We start from the raw sequence: 17,679 nt of genomic DNA on the forward strand, positions 1-17,679 counted from the left end.
GCCTTTGTCCTGTATGCCCCTGCACATTAACTGAGTAGGAAAGGTTCGAGTGATACTAGAAAGCTGATTAGCTAACAAAAAACTAAATAGAAGGTACGTACATAAAAAAGCGAGACAACCACAGAATTCTTGCATAAGCCTGAAGAATCCTAGAGTGGGTGAAACTCGAAATAATCAGAGTAGCTTAATCGACATATATATTTTATAACTTACTAACTAACTCTACGTACGTATTGAGCACTTTTGAAGTAAATACTTACAGTTTACGCATGCATTTATACTTCCCTATATTAATTTATGTGAATAAATGAAGTAGTTATATATATATATATATATATATATATATATATATATTTATATGAATATGTAATGCGTATATATCATATTTATCTTGGCAGTACTGCGCAAACGAAGATTCTATGAAGGGGGCTGTCCACCTCGACTGCAAGCACGCCTATGGTTGACGAGCCCGATGCGGAACAAGCAGGTTTTGCCACAGCGGCTTCAGTCGAATATCATGCATGGTGTGGTTGCTGAGGCTTTCCGAATCTTCCTCCTGCAGCGCTTTCCCGCAGATTTTCTGTGCGGGAAATCTCAAAGGAGGCGACAGCCTGGTTGATAGTACGTCGCCAGGTATCCCGACCAGCAGCGAGAGCAGACCACTGGAGGTGGTCAATGTGGCAGTCACCGAGGGACTTCTTCAGAGTTTTATATCTTTTCTCCGGTGCTCCGTCTCCACGACGGCCAGTAGGGAGTTCGCCATATAGGACTGTCTTTAGCAGAAGATGATCGTCCATTCTGGAGACGTGCCCGACCCAGAGTAGCTGCGACTTCAGCAGCATGGCCTCGATGCTGATGATTCCCACCCCCGCTTGATGACCTCAACATTGGTGACATATACGTCGAGAATGGTGCAGAGACAGCGCTGATGAAAACGAACGAGGAGTCGTAATTGGTGGCAGTAAATTGTCCAGGACTCAGAGCCGTACAGGAGGGTTGAGAGAACTACGGGTCTGTTCACACTGATTTTTATTCAATTTTTTATGTGTCTGTTTTTTTCAGACTGTTGTACAATCTGCCAGAAGCACTGTTTTCTTTGGCCAGTCTGTTGTCTATTTCCCTGTCTATTTTGTCATCTGATGTGATGGTACACCCCAGGTAGGTAGATTGGTGAACGGTCTTCAGCTTAGTCTCGCCAATGATTATGTGGGTAGGACGGTAATCTACACGGGGAGCTGGTTGGTTGAGAACTTCCGTCTTTTTGAAGCTGCCCTCGAGTCCGAAGAGCTTGGCAGCCTCTTCAAAGCAGGATGTGAGGCGCTGCAAGGCTCTTTCCGTGTGTGCATCAAGGGCAGCGTTGTCGGTCCTGAGGAGGTCTTGGATCAGTTGTTAGAATGTCTTTGTGTGGGCTTGCCACCTTTTGAAGTTAAGGCGATAGCATCGTCATCGTCCAGATCTTCGGTCGCCTGCTTGAGCATCATGCTGAAGAAGATGCTGAACAGAGTCGGTGCCTGACCTTATCCCTGTTTTGCGCCATTGACGATGAGATAGGGTCCTGAGACTTTGTTATTTACTCTGACCTGATCGCTCTTGTTCTCCTGCAACTGAACTCACATGCTAAGGAGATTTGGGGAGCAGCCGAGGCGCTCCAAAATCAGCCGAAGCCCCTTCCTGCTCACTGTATTAAATGCCTTGGTCAGGTCCACAAACATTATGTAGAGTTCACTGTTTTGTTCAGGACACGTCTCTTGCAGTTGTCTGAGGACGAAGACCATGCCCGTCGTATCCCTGTTTGCTCTAAAACAACATTGCTTTTCTGGGAGGTGGTCTCCTGCGATGGAAGCTATTCGTCTGCTTATGAGCAAACGGGCAAGAATTTCACGTGCAATCGAGAGCAGCGTAATCCCCTGGTTGTTAGAGCAGACTGACATTTCTCCCTTGTTTTGCACAAGGTAACAATGACTACATTACGGAGGTCCCGTGGGAGTTCTTGCTCCCAACAACAGACAAGAAGCTCGTGGAGACTGCTGAGTAACACTGGGCCTCCATATTTTCAGATCTCTGGTGGTATCCCGTACATTCCTGCCACCTTTCATTCTTAAACTGTTTTAGGGCCACATTGAGTTCATCCAATTCCACTTTTCAGCTCTGAAGAAAGCTTGGGAATGCTCAGACCAATGCTCCATCCATGAGGAGGTTCTGTCTGTCCTAACTTCTCAGTAGACTCTGGACCCGGTGCGTGGGACCATACACTGTCATGAAGGCTTCACAAATGCCTATGTAGTCAAGTCACCAGCGTCTGCGTAATTCTGTATATATATATATATATATATATATATATATATATATATATATATATATATATGGATATTATAGATGTGTATATATAAATATAACAGATCTTTACATGCATATATATATTTATATGAATATTATATATGTAGATATATAACATATATATATATATATATATATATATATGTATATAATGTGATTAGTTTTTTTTTTGGAAAAAGAATTCCAGCAGAGTGCTCAATTAAAAGGAAAATCCAAATTTTAAGAGCGTACTTATATTTTGTGTACAGAAAGTTGTTAGTTGAGACAGGTCATTGGTACCGTCGGTTTCAAGCCCGATAATAAGGCCCGTTTAAGGTATCCTTATCAAGCTCTCTTCAGCCAATATTCGTCTATCTTATAACCGGAAGTGTGAAGTATATATACCTCGCGAATCCACGTTCAAACCTCGTTTTGTTTAACCCCCCCTTTTTTATCTATCTATCTATATATATATATATATATATATATATATATATCGGGTAATGTAATACCTAATTTTCAACTTTCAATTATTTAAATTTAAGATCTAATTTCGAAAAAATGTTTTTTTTTTTTTTATATGAATCGATTTTAATTTGAACCCCATTTAATTTCAAAATCTCTTTCCTTATGTATAAAAACTTCAAAATCTGTATTGGTATCGGTTAAAAACTTAAAAATTCGTTTAATTATATCGAACATTTAAAAATTTCCAAAAATACGTTTAAAGTTTTAAAAAATATATTTTTAATTATATCGAATCACGTTTAAAAATTTCGAAATACGAAAATATATGTATATATATAAAACGAAAATATATGTATATATATATATATATTTATATGAATATTATATATGTAGATATATAGCATATATATACATGTAAATATTTATTTATATGAATATGTAGATATATAACATATATATACATATATAATATTCATATAAATTTATATATATATATATATATATATATATATATATACGTTCTTATATCAATGTTTTGACACGCTTTAAGTCTGACCTTTACTCTTGGTCTTAGATGGGACATGCACACCAAATTCATTACTGAGGCTATTGGTAAGATGGTGAGATCGTTCTTTCGGTCCAGTAGATATCGCACTGCTGATGAAGTTTTCTACCTGTATAAGAGACAAGTAGGTCTAATATTGGAATACTGTTCCGACATCTGGGCAGGAACTGCAAGAAGCAGCTTATTTTGCCTTGATATTGTTCAATATATAGCCTTGTGGAGGATACCGTTTTCTCTTCTCTGTATCCTCTTTCGCACAGAAGAGACTTAGCGAGCCTGTCTCTACTTTATGCTTATTTTCATGGTAAGTGCCCAACTGAGCTCAAATCAATTGCCCCCTCCTGCCAAATTCACGAAAGGCACTCGTCTAACTGAAACCACTATCACTAATTTCCTCCACGCTTCACTTATGCCTCAGCCAAAACATAGATTCCACGAACAAAGCTTCTTTCTTAGAACTGTAGTCTGTGGAACTCGGTTCCGTTTCCCTGCTTTCCAACTTGGTCTTCAAGTCCAACGTGAAAGTGTTTGATGATCCACCCACTTGTAAAATCCAATTTGTGAGGTTTCCACTACTAACGATTACTACGACATTTTTCCACTTATTTATCTTTATCCCCGAGTGGTCTTCGTGACTTGAGCACTTATTTGAAAGTATATACACACCCCCACACACACTCACACACACACCCACAAACACACACACACATATATGTATATATATACACGCGTAAAACACTACAAATAAAAGTAAAAACAATTTTTTAATGGACTTTCTAAAGTGTTAATCAAAAGCCAAAAATACAATATTTATGCCCTTTACTGACTTTATGAATGTACACTTGAATATTTTATTCTTCTACAATCTACGAATATGGTGCATGAGCAAGTGGGCGTTACCTGTGTAACGAAATGGCTTTTCACGTACAGTTTTCCAATCTACATGGTTAACCAATTAGCTACTCTCACGTTTTCTATACTTAAATATATATTAGGCGAAAGACATATTTTAGCAATAAATTAAGCATTAGCTGCAAATGCTCATTCTTCTTTCTGGCTTTAAATGTAAAATCTAACAGAAGATATAATAATGGTCCTATATTTTTTACCCTGTTGAATAATTATTTTATTCACAATGATAAATTAATATTTTATGTCAAGCATTTTGCCTGTGCAAAAATATTTTTCTTTTTAAATATATTACTAATTTAATTGTTTTGAAGGTCCGGGCAAATTTGGATGACGTATGCTTTGTATATGTACATAGCAAAGAACATTATTTTTTTTATGCTACGCTGGGGATTATTTAAAATTTAATTAAAAAAAATATAAGTCACAGTTAATAAAAATGTGCAAATAAAGCTACTACTTCAGATAACTCTATATAAGTCAACTTCTCCAAATTGGTTTGTAGGAACTGAAAGTATTACTACTATTTATAATAGTATTACAAATACGAACGAACTAGGTATATGTTGTATATGCGATTATAATAAAATGTAAGGAACTAAAAGCTTGGAACTAACTCTTATGATTTACAAATAAAGCAATATAGTAAGAATTGCTTGTAAAAATATACTGCTATGGAAATAAAAATAATTATTTCGTTATTGTTCTAAAAAAATGTTTTATTTCGAGAAGAATATTCCAGAAAATTTTTAGACCCTCGACATATTTCTACATTGTTTTGGATTTTATGTCCTGTTTTTTTTTCATTTCTTTTGGAAGTCGGAAGTAATGCAAACAGGAATATCATTTATTAATTATAACCTTAAAATGTCAATTACTTTTTATGTGCAGAGTTATATAATAATTAAACCTACTCGTGAAGATAACGATCGTTGACTAATTGCTTAGCTCAATCTGTTGATAATTGGAAAAGATTGAGATGATAATACACTCTCTGTTTCTCAGCATTATGTTTATGAATAAAAAAAACCCTTTCCATTTGAAATGTGATTATCAAGAAAAGTAAGGGAAAAGGCATAATAATGAGGGAGAAACACTCTATCTACAATATTCTTGTATGCTTTGTTTGCGATAGCGGTTTCCCTTGTTGTTACTATTGAAGCGAGTTGGTAAATATAATAAGATCGAATGGCAGCTAGGGTGGTCAAGTTGGATTTATGTGTTGCGCTATTTTATCAGCTCTTATCATGGCTTTTACAGAGACGGGGAACTATATTTCGGTTTATTAATTATTGGAGATGAGCATGTTACTTGTGTTATGTTTGAGACTATTCGCTTTTGGGTGGAGGTAAAATGTGTAGATTTGTTTATAATTCACATCTTTATTGATATGCTTTTAAAATATTCGTGCATAAATATTGTTGAACAGTTAAAAAATGTTTACGTAATTTAATTGATTACTATTCATAGTTATTAGAGTAAATGAATAGATGTATATCAAATGCATGTAATATGCAGCTAAAATACTTGGTACCTTCAATTGTCGTCGCATGAGAGTTTTCATGTTGCTTTAACTTCTTAATATAAAATAATGTCCAAAATCTTTTTTTGCATAGGGAAATTCGTAAGGAATTGTTTGAGAGCAGTTGGAAGCGAATCAGCGCTAAATAAATTCTTTTTCTTCTGTTGCCATGCATACGACTTTCTAGTTGTTGGATATTTGAGGAATTACTGGTTAGTTTCTATTCACTACATTAGCAATTGTTTTTCCAGATATCACGAGTTCCTATATTCTGCGATTCCATGCATTCCCTGGTTATTTCAGCATGCCTTCTTTTGGTGTGTCTATTTCTCTCTTACAATGATTTCTAGTATCTTTAATTTTTTACCTATTTCTGCTTGACTCAAAGCGTGCTAACCGACAGAATGCATACCGTATTTGTGCAATGGCAGCTCCACAATCCGTAGGGAACCATGGGGTAAGTGCGACTTCATATAATATTTCTGTGATTCAATAGCCCCTTTGCCCCAGTTGTTTGCATCATTCACACACTGTTCCGCAGGAAGAGAAAATATATTGGCCAATCGGACGTCGCTGATGTGTTATCTGCTGACTCCCCATCTACCCCTTTTCTAGAACCTTGTCGTTTTGCGCTTGTGATTTTGGTATGACGTCTAATGATACAAGTAGTTGGGCTGCGTTTCTAAGTGGACTGTGGGCACTAGTCACACAATACACAGATACTGTGGTAAGAAAAAGAAATACCGTATAGAGGGCGAAGAAGCGCCAGTGATATATTAGTTAGTCAGTCTCTTTATTCCTCTATTTACGCGCTTATAACTATATATGCTCCTCTCATTTCTGTAAATAATGACACATTTCCTGCACTACATTTCTGGTACTGTATATCGATGACTACAAATATATTTAAGCCCCCATTTGGGTAGAGTACTGTCGTAAATAATCTCACACGCTACTTAATTGGCTGAAAAATGCAAGGTTCGTCGTTTCTTTGTAAATAAGCGTTTTGAGCATTATAAAAGTGGTGGACGAATGTTTGTTTAAAATATACATTTTTTAAAGCTTATTGCGAACATCGACCCCATGGATCGATGGGTAATACTGCCGACTATCAACGCGATGGTTCTATGTTCAATCTTTGGCTTGGGAGAGGTGCTAGTCTAGCGGCATTGATTAGTTATGATACAACGAAACAGTACTGTATGTCGATGACTATATAAGAAGTAATTCAAATACAGACTGTTTCGCTGTATCGCAGCTGTTCACTGCGCCTTGAGCAGAAAGCATTAAAATGGTATACCACTGTTTATAATTAAGTATTATAATTCTACAGATTCTACAATAAATCATTACACTTACGTTATAAATATTCAACCGAATATTAATGGTTCTCTCTCTCCTACTCTCTCTTTCTTTTAATCGAGTATGAAACTATATATGGCATGCTTCCTTTAATCGATGCAAGTGTTTCCCAAATAAACAATCTTCCTAATTAATTAAAGACAAAATAGTGACAACAGGTGGATATGAAAAACTGAGTACATAATGTGAGTACACATACCTCAGACGATGTTACTAAGTAAAGCCGTCCTTTATGAACTACCATTAACTCTCGCAGTTTAACAAATTTTAATCAGAATCACGAATGACTTTGTGAATTATTAATGCATTCATTTGGGAAAATCTTCAATGCTACGAATAGGACATCACTATATTAATAATGTCATCCGCCATCGTGCTAGTTGGTACACACAAATATGCAAATAGTTCAGTTCTAAGCCTCTAATGAGATTTGGATGAGAGGAATTCTAATTCGTTTGAACTGCAACACGGAAAAGTTTCAAGACGCAGCATAGAAACTGCAAATGTCGCAGGACTTTATTAGTAAAACGGTGTGTTAACTAATTACGGATTGAACCATACCAGTAAATGTAATATGTTACTAAGGACACATACTCAGATAAGGTATAGCTTACTAAAATTGTAAATGCATACACACATTACATAAATACACACACATTATATATATATGAGTCATGAGCCAGTCCAATTAACATGATATATAAATTTATGCAGTCTGTGTATGTATTATTATGAAATACATCCTGTGTAGAGTATTATATATTACGAGGAATAATTTGCCCGGTGGACTGATTCGCAAAAAAACAAAAAAACAAAAACAAAAACAAAGAAGAAAAAAACATAATAATGATAATGTTGGTCATCAAATTCTGACTTGGTCTGCTTACAATATCAGGTAAGCTGATATTTGGGCTTGCCAATCTTAAAAATAATATTTTATGGATTCAAAAGGACTTTTACAGGGAAACAGTTTCGTTACACCGGCGAAAGTTACACCGGTGTGACTTAAATGATCCCCTTGTAAAGTCTATGTTTTCTATAAGAAAACAGGAAATATTATTAAAATCAGATTTTTTCGATATTCGAAATTTCTCGGAGGACTCTCTGTGCAAAACTTATCTTAAAACACTGTCATAAATTACCTTTCGTGTAAAGTTTTCAAAAGATACGATCAGCCGTTTCGGAACCTATAAGAAAGGAACTCACACGCACGCACACAAAGAGACTTTGATATATATATATATATATATATATATATATATATATTTATTTATTAATGGTGGGACGATAACTCGGAATCAGAAAGAAATCGAAAAAATCGGAACTTTTGGGAGTATCGGAATCGGAAAATATTTGTCTCTTTTTCGATTACAAAACGATTCTTTTACTTTTTTCATGAAAATTATAAACCAACAACCACATTTCTTTACCAGAAGAATCTTTATTCATAACATGAAAGTATGAGACACGGAAGCAATATATTTGGGGTCTAATTTTGTTTATTTTATTGGTAGATTATGGCAAAGAAAGTAAATAATTTGAAATGCTCATACTTAAGCAGCTCCTGGCAAGTTTTATTCTTTATTTTTCCGGTGCTGACCTGATCTCATGTTATCTGGAGTGATCAGATTTTAAGTAATCCTATGTTTTATGGCATTTCTTTATATTTTTTGTCACAAGTGAAAATCACATATAAAAATCTTATAATGACTTAATCAAAACTTGCCATACAATACGTTGAAGTGTGGACGTTTGGACATTTATCAAATTATGAAATTGAAATTATATTTATATTTAAAATCCCTCTCTCAATGAGATTCTACCTTTTTAGGCGATTATATGTGAACACACTGAAAAACAAAACAAATAATTAATGTAGAATTCAGAGTGGGTTTGGTTGCACATATAAATTTAGCATAAAATGACCCGCTTTTTTCCTGGTCATTTTAACTTTTAGGGCAGTTAAACGAATGTTTTACCATTAATTTTTAGTCTGACTGTGTCATTTATTTTTCACTTAGAGTTAGTACTACGAAAAAAGCGGGTTTGTATTATCCGCAACCTCATATTCAAACTAAATTTTGATCAGGAACATTAACAATTAAGATTTTAAAACAAAATTGATTACACGTTGTCTGTTCCGAAAGACCGACTATTTTTTGATAACTTTATATGCAAAACCGACATTTTTGTTGCTTTCTTTATATTTTTAATTTTTAAGCTGTTTCCATGTAATCGCTTGAACAATGAAAAATTATATTTTTCTGGTGGATTAGCATGGGTTGCAGAATTCTAATGAGACCATTATTTCTATCACAACAAAATATCATAATCACAAATTAGTGAAAGAATAAAACGAATCGCGGTAATTTGTTCCAAGTAATGACCTAAAAACGTAGAATCTTATTGGGGGGTTAACTTGAGAGTAATCACCTAAAAAATGTAGAATCTTATATTTTTTTTGGGGGGGAGGGCTTTCAAATTAATCACCTATACAGTAGAAACATATTTTTGGAGGTGAGCTAATGGTAACTACATATGTTAATCTACACCCTTACCTAACCGATTATTATTATTATTATTATCATTATTATTATTAGTAGTAGTAGTAGTAGTTGTAGTAGTAATAGTAGTAGTAGTAATAATAATAATAATAGTAGTAGTAGTAGTGTTGTTTCTGCATTATGTTTCTTTACAGTGAATTAAATGAATCTAATAACCAATTAAATTTAATACAAAGGCTGCTGCAAAGAAGGTGGATTCCCTCTATCGAGCTAGAAGACTACTCACGCCTGAGCGTATCCTTTACGTTAACAAGGCCACCATTCGTCGATGCCTGGAGTATTGTTGCCACATCTGGGCTGGTGCAGCTATCACTAGTCTCTCGCTCTTAGATAAAGTCCAAAAAAGGGTGGTCAATATAATCTGCCCCATTTTATAAACTTATCTCCAGCTCCTGTCTCATCGTCGTAATATTGCATCACTCTTCCTATTTTACAACTATTTTAATGAAATGTATTCTGACGGACTTGTTTTACTTGTACCTGCTTGTGCGTAGATATCCCGACAAACTCTGTTAGCAATAAGATCTGACTCACCCCTTCACTGTTGTTGTCACTAAATGCCAGAAAATTATATTCTAGACTTTAAAATTCCTTTCATGGTGTGTGCTTGTCCGGCTGTACTGATATGAATAAGTTTAAATGTAGCATAAACAAATATCTTGTTAATCTTTCCTATACATGGTCCCAAATAACAGCCTTTTATGTCAAAGTGACGATATGCTTTCTAAGGGGTGAATATGATAAAAAAGAAAATACTTAGGATAAGAAATACGAACATATTTGAGAGAGAGAGAGAGAGAAAAGTATTGGAATAGTTGACCCCAAATTTCCATGTAAAAATGGTTTTCTGGAAAATTATTTTAATATGGGGAGAAGAATGAAGTAGAAATTATCTAACTTTGCATACAAATCTTCGGCTATTTTTAATTATGAAAAAAATTCAAACAAAATTAAGAACGAGCCTTGCACACCAACTCTGTTTAAAAGAAATATAAATCGTTGTGGCTCGTAACTTCCAATCAAATACAAAGAAAACATCTGAGAAAAATGTGTAAAGAGATTTACTCAACCTCCCCCTTCCCTGCATTTTACATCTGTCAAAAACAAATGCGGGCATAAGTGAAATTACTGATGGATAAATATTCAAAAACACTATCAGTGATGAAACGCTGTTGTCAAAAGTACTCATTATATACATGGGATAATTCTGCCCTTAAGCACACGTACTTTTTTTTAATTAAATTTTCACCCCAAACAAGGCACAGTGCCACTTTGAAGCAGGGGGCTACTATCAGGGACTTAATTAGCGGGGTTATTATGAAGGGAGATGAGTAGAAAGACGTTTGTTAACATTACACTTGAACTTCTGCATATCATTGCAGTTGGGAAAGCAGAATCCCGGAAGGGAGTTCCAAAGACCCGCAGTTCTGGGGAAGAAACTATTGGAGTAAAAGGCTTTCTTGCACCTAGGGAGCTCTACTGTAAAGGGATGAGACATAGTAGCTTGTCGGATTTGTCGGGGGTAGTTACGTCGGGGAGGTACAAGTGTTTGCAGTTCTTCAGAGCATTCACCATTAAAGTATTTGTAGAACAGGCAGAGGGATGCAACATCTCGTCGATGGGACAGAGGCTGAAGCCTAGATGACAGTTCAGGACCTATCAGGTTGGCGACTCTCTTTTGAACCCTGTCCAGGAGCGAGAGACAAGCAGCAGATGCATCAGCCCAGATGTGGCAACAGTACTCCATACATGGGATAATGGTTGCCTTATAGATGTATAGGATACTGTCAGGCGTAAGTAGCTTTCTAGCACGGTAGAGGGAGCCAATCTTCCTTGCAGCAGCCTTGGCAATGCTCTCAATGTATCTATTCCAGTTCATATTCCCTGTAAAATTTAGGCCAAGGAGTTTAAAAGAAGTACTTTCAGGTAATGTGTTCTTGGCCATTGCTATTGGTGGTAGAGAAGGTTTCTTGTAGTTATTGAAGGAAACAAACTTAGTCTTAGCAGCATTGAATGTGACCAACCATTTTTGTACCCCATTCCACTACGGATTGGAGGTCATCCTCTAGTATTTCTGCCATTTCCTTGGATATGTGTTCATTTGTTTTCCCCTCATATCTGTTATAGAGAGTGGTGTCATCGGCAAATATACCCATCTCCGAAACAATTTTATCAGGGAGGTCAATTATGAATATCAGGAATAATAGAGGTCCAAGGATAGACCTCTGAGGTACTCCCGCATTTATGTCGTATTGTTTGGATGTACGACCGTTGAGGACAACTTTGATTTTTCTATTACTTAAGAAGGATTTAATTACATTATGAATTCTTCCAGTGATTCCATATGATCTAATGTTCCTTAGAAGACCATCGTGCCATACCCTGTCAAAAGCCTTAGATATATCGAGGGCCACCGCTCTACCCTCCCCTGTTTTATCCAATGAACGGTATATACGTTCAGAAACTACAGTTAAGATATTTGCTGTTGAACGGGCTTGCCTGAATCCATATTGTTTGTCAGTCAGGAGTTTAGCAGCTGTTAGGTGCTGGACTAGGACTTGATTAACTAAGGACTCAAATATTTTGGCGAAAAGCGGGAGGAGGCTAATGGAGCGATAATTTAGTGGGTCAGTTCTTTCACCAGAATTCTTGAAGACTGGTACCACAGAGGCGGTTTTCCAGCAGTCGGGAAAACAAGATTCGTTAAGGCATTTATTGTAAATTTTGGACAGAACTGGAGCAACCTCGCAAGAGCATTTTTTTAATAGCACAGCCGGGATGAGATCTGGTCCACATGCTTTTGAGGTGGCTGTTTTTTTTTATAATAGCATGTACCTGAGAAGGGGTGATTTTCAAATCGTCTAGTGTGGCGTCTGTTCGCAGAGGAAAATCAGGGAGTGAGTAGTGTACCGAGTTCAGTGTGGAGTTTGAGGCAAACCGACTGGCAAGCAGATTAGCCTTGTCAGTTGCCGTGCAAGAAACCTCATGATTGTTGGATAGTGGGGGAATAATTGGCTGTCCATTATTTACTACGCTGTTGTATTAGTATGAATATAATTTCAAAATTGAGTGTATTTATATTTTATCTCGCAATTAAAATCGTGGGGTTACTTTGCGTTAACTCTTGCTCAGTTTTAGGCTTTAGTCACAGAATCAGAAACCATTTCAAATGTAATGCATTTATTAACTACAATTGTTAATATAGTAAAGTTTGAACTACACCTTGTAGAACAGGAGGAATTTAACATTATGCGACGGTTATTCCACTAGAAGCAATCTATAGTTACGTTATTTAGCTCCACTGCTTAAGTTTAATAAAATATGGTTAATGTGGAATCGTCGGTGTACAATTAATCAATATGCGAACTATCTCTTTAGACGTTTAGACAGCAATGCAATCCATTACGTGAAGTTCATTAGGAAATTGCGCCCGTAAGGCAGATGATAACGATTCACGTCGTAAGTGAATTCCTTGTATTGCTATACAAAATCCAGATTTCTTGTAAGACTTTGAAAGATGTCGCATATTAAACTAAAGATTAGATAAGGAATTAGATGTTTAAGAGTCTATTGCAGATAAGAATATGTCTGGTCTGTGCTAATAAAACCTCGCATACCTGTTTCTTCTTACATCTCAACACAGACATAATTCGCCAGTACATAGAAATATATTGCCACATCTTGGCTGGAGCAGGATCCCTTAACCCCTCCTCTATCTTAGCGAAGGTACAAAATATGTATAAAGTAATAAATCCCACACTTCGAAACTTTAGTCTTATCGCAACAGTGTTGCACCCGTTTATATGCTTTACATAAAAGTCGTTCCGATTAACTTGACGAGCTTATACGTTAAAGGCATGCAAAACCGATTCCTTCACTGTAGCAATTCTCTACATTTCAGTAGAATTTCCTCATACTGCTAAGATTTTGAATTCAATAACTAAACTTCTGATCGTACCTGACCTCTAAAATTTAATGTAACATGAACACGCATCAAACTAATTTTTAATTACAAACCTATTATTGTTTCTGAGGAATACATGTTGACAATAATACTTCCCTTATCGAAGTCTGGTTGAACGAAAAATCCGAATTCTCAAATGATAGCAAATAAAGCAAATGGAAACATTGGGCAACAGAAGATTGATTTGTCTTTGACTAAAACTTACTTATCTGTCTTTGAATCGTCTAAATATATTAAAGTTGGAAGAAATAATCGATAAGAATACATGGCAAATATCGTCTATTGTTATTGCAAAAAGATTGGTACTCGATATGAGCTAGAGAAGAAAGTATACGTATGTAATATTTAAAAATAAACGAATAGACCCCCCCCCATAAAATTTACGCCTCGACTTAATTAACTAAACAAAGAGAAAAGATAAAGAAATCTGTAAGCATAGGTTCCCAGAGTGTATCTATTCCCTACAAAGTCTTAAAATAGTCTGCCCAAATTACCATAAAGTTTTATGTTTAATAACAGATTTTAGCTGGAGCTAATCATGAATTAATTAAGGACATCGATTTATATAACGAAGACACTTCGAATATACATTATTATCTGAAATCAGCGGCCTTTCTCTCGTACTAAATACGCCTAAACAATGTTCTACGTATAATACAGGTTCAAACGATTGTAATTGATTTCTAGTAAACAATTCTAAAATAAAATAATTTCTGAATTGTTTAGATATCGCTTTATTATCCGTATTATATGGATTTATCGGACTTCTATTCTAAATTTGAGAGTCATTTTTTCAACGTCTCTAGCTATGCAAATTCCCACGTTCTTCAGATGCATCTTGTCGAACTCGGGAATATTTCTGTCGAAGTCGAGAACTGTCAATTATAAATAATAGATAGCATATACAGTAATAATAAAACAACAACAATACGTATGCATTCTTATATTTATATATATGTATATATATATATATATATATATATAGTAATGATAATTATTAATAAACAGTAATATGTAAAACGAAATACCAAATTAATGAAGCTCATATTTACATGAATCAAAATAAACAATTGTAATTAAACACACCGATATAACAAAAGTATACTGCATATCAAATCAATTCCATAGAAAATAAAATACTTAATGCAATCATTGCGAATCCATACACATACACACGCACTAATACATAGTCTGCACCTATTCTAGAAAGTTGGATAACGTGCACATTAAGTGGCTCATACCAATGCATTATTCTGTGCATGTTTGATTTATTTTTATTTTTTGTTTGTTAATATGAAATAAATACAAACTTCATTACATTCCGTGGATTTCATTAAAAAAAGGTAAATTAGTACTAAATATTACAATTGGAAATAAAGAGAAAAAAACTATACAGTAATTGTTAAGTTTATATAAATATTAATAACATGAAACAGTATAATGATGAAATATTGATGCAGATCTATTAAAAATTATCTGGGAAAAATACCTAATAAGTAGTATAGGCAACACATGGGCATACAATTATTATTATTATTATTATTATTATTATTATTATTATTATTATTATTATTATTAATATTAATATTATTATTATTGATCATATTAATATTATTAATATTATTATTATTATTATTATTATTATTATTATTTTCATGAGTAATAGTGTTGCATATGAGATTTCATATTGGGGAGACGGCGCTGATGAGAGGAGATAGAGAGAGGAGAACGACAGTATGTTGTTCTTATAACAGATATTGTAGAGGGGAGGGTTATCAGTTCTTTAACAGAGGAGAAGAGGACGGTCATTACTTACATGGAGAGGGGGGCACATTACGTAGATGAGTTATACACAAAGTTCATTATAAAGATGAGTGGGGACAAGTTCACATAGATGAGAGGACACAAAGTTAATATAAAGATTATTATACATTACCTTCAATTTGGTAGAAAGATGACACAAGACGCAGTTACAAAATATGATGTGGTCTTTTATTACATTCGACCGATCGCAATTAATGATGACATCCAAAAATCCAAAGTAAGTACATGATTAAAACTTCCTCCCTCGCTTCCAAAGGAACCCTGCTCGACTGCCTTATGTCTCCAACTTTGTCTACCCGTCCGTCTAACTCATCCCCCACTAAGCCACGAAGTCTATTTTGTACTCTGTCAAGGCAGGATAGGCTGTTTAAGCAGCTCTTGCCCAGATATAGCAGCAGTATTCCATCCTTGGACGTACTTGGCTTTGGTTTATAGATCAGGTTGTTTTAGTGCAGGCGGTGCTCTGCATGTGTTTTTAATTTATTCCTATTGTAACTTTCAAGTGTTTGGGTTCTTCATTGTTTAAGGAACTGATCGGACAACGTTGGGTAACCTGATCGAGTTATATTAGAAAAATAAGAGAATATAATTTTGGAAAATGTGCATTTATAGATTGGAGTATTTATTTAGGAATGTAAGCAAAAGTTTAATAAATAAAATAGAGTTAAATTTATCAGAGTAGATGGGAATGTAATTAGTTTAAGTAAACAATATTTTGCTTACGTGAACGACACGTTATTTTGTCTGCTTTGGAAACCCAATAATTAGATAGCAGAGACCAAACTTGCGAGTTGGCGAGAAATTTCTTGGCAGACAGGCGTTGGAAGCGGACAAAGTAAAAGAGTTTACATGTAGAAAGAGACTCACCTTGCCAAAGTTCGACAAGGGAATCGATAAGACGAATAAAATTCAGTGAATATAACTCGTTGTTATGCTGTTTTGTCGTGGTTTGGACAAATAAGAAGGTCTGAGATAAGCATCTATCGTTTGTACGTAAAAAAGTAATTTAAGAAAGTTTGTGTCCCGATTTTTAACTAAATTTATTGTGAAAAAGCGGTCTAATACAAAACAAAGATTGTACATAAATGCAATAATAGTAAACACTGTTATATAGACCACTTACTATATAAGATGTCAGTGTCGTATATATAAGACACATCCACACAGACACGCACCCCCCACACACGCGTATATCAAATTAAAGTCATTCAATAAATTTAAAAGAATTATGACGTGAAATATTTAAATTTCATATCAAAAGATTTTAATTACTCTGAAGTATATATATATATATATATATATATATATATATATATATATATATATATACATATATATATATATAATATAAAGCTGAACGTCTGTGTCTGTCACGAGTAGCTCCATAGAATAGAAATATGTCAAAAAGTTTAACAAGGTTTTTTTAATATAGATCATCAGAATATTGTGATAATTGTTTCAGTGTGAGCAGGTATGGTGTAATAAATTATAAGATTTATCTATTTTATTTTTTATTTCATCATATCTGAACGTCTTTGTGTGTCTGCTCAGATATAGGTTCCTATATGTATGACTATTGTAGAAAACTTATCACATATAATGATATAATATGTATCGAGACACAGGAATGGGTATGTTTCATCTGGCATAATGATTCTTCATTAAAATTGTGGGGTCAGTGTACGCGCCTGGTTCACAAAGTATGGGAATAAAAAATTAAAAAAAAAAACGTTTACAAATGTTTTTGATATAGATGTACATAAGAATACTTTGATAAGTATGTTTTACTTAAATAGGGATGGTATAATAAAATTGTGGTGTCTGCGATCGCGGCTGGCCTCCATAGAATTGAAATAGGCGCAGACTTTAATAAAGACTTTTCATATCTATCTGCGTAAGTATACATAGATAATTATGTTACAGTTTGAAGAAGTATGATATAATAAAATCATGGCGCGTTTGTTCGTGTCTGGCCTCCATAGAACAGAAATATGTCACAAAGTTTAACAAAGTTTTTTAATATAGATCCACAGAATATTGTGGTAAATGTTTCAGTGTGAACAAGTATGGTATAATAAATTATAGCGTTTATCTATTTTATTTTTACTTTCATCAGATTCTGCTTTGGTTTTGATACCCCCAAATTCGAAGCTATCTCTTTACAACCCTTCCTTTTCATAACCTA

General features: G+C 34.7%; 1 protein-coding gene across 1 annotated transcript in view; it reads right to left on the reverse strand.

Annotated features, from left to right (window-relative positions):
* The window catches only part of LOC145283519 (carbonic anhydrase-related protein 10-like), a 1,064,961-nt gene that overhangs the window by 555,994 nt on the left and 491,288 nt on the right, over positions 1-17,679 (reverse strand). The gene's annotated exons all lie outside the window — the stretch shown is intronic.

This window comes from Euprymna scolopes, chromosome 8, assembly GCF_053919585.1.
Source record: "Euprymna scolopes isolate OS-2025 chromosome 8, ASM5391958v1, whole genome shotgun sequence".
Classification (NCBI taxonomy): Eukaryota; Metazoa; Mollusca; class Cephalopoda; order Sepiida; family Sepiolidae; genus Euprymna; species Euprymna scolopes.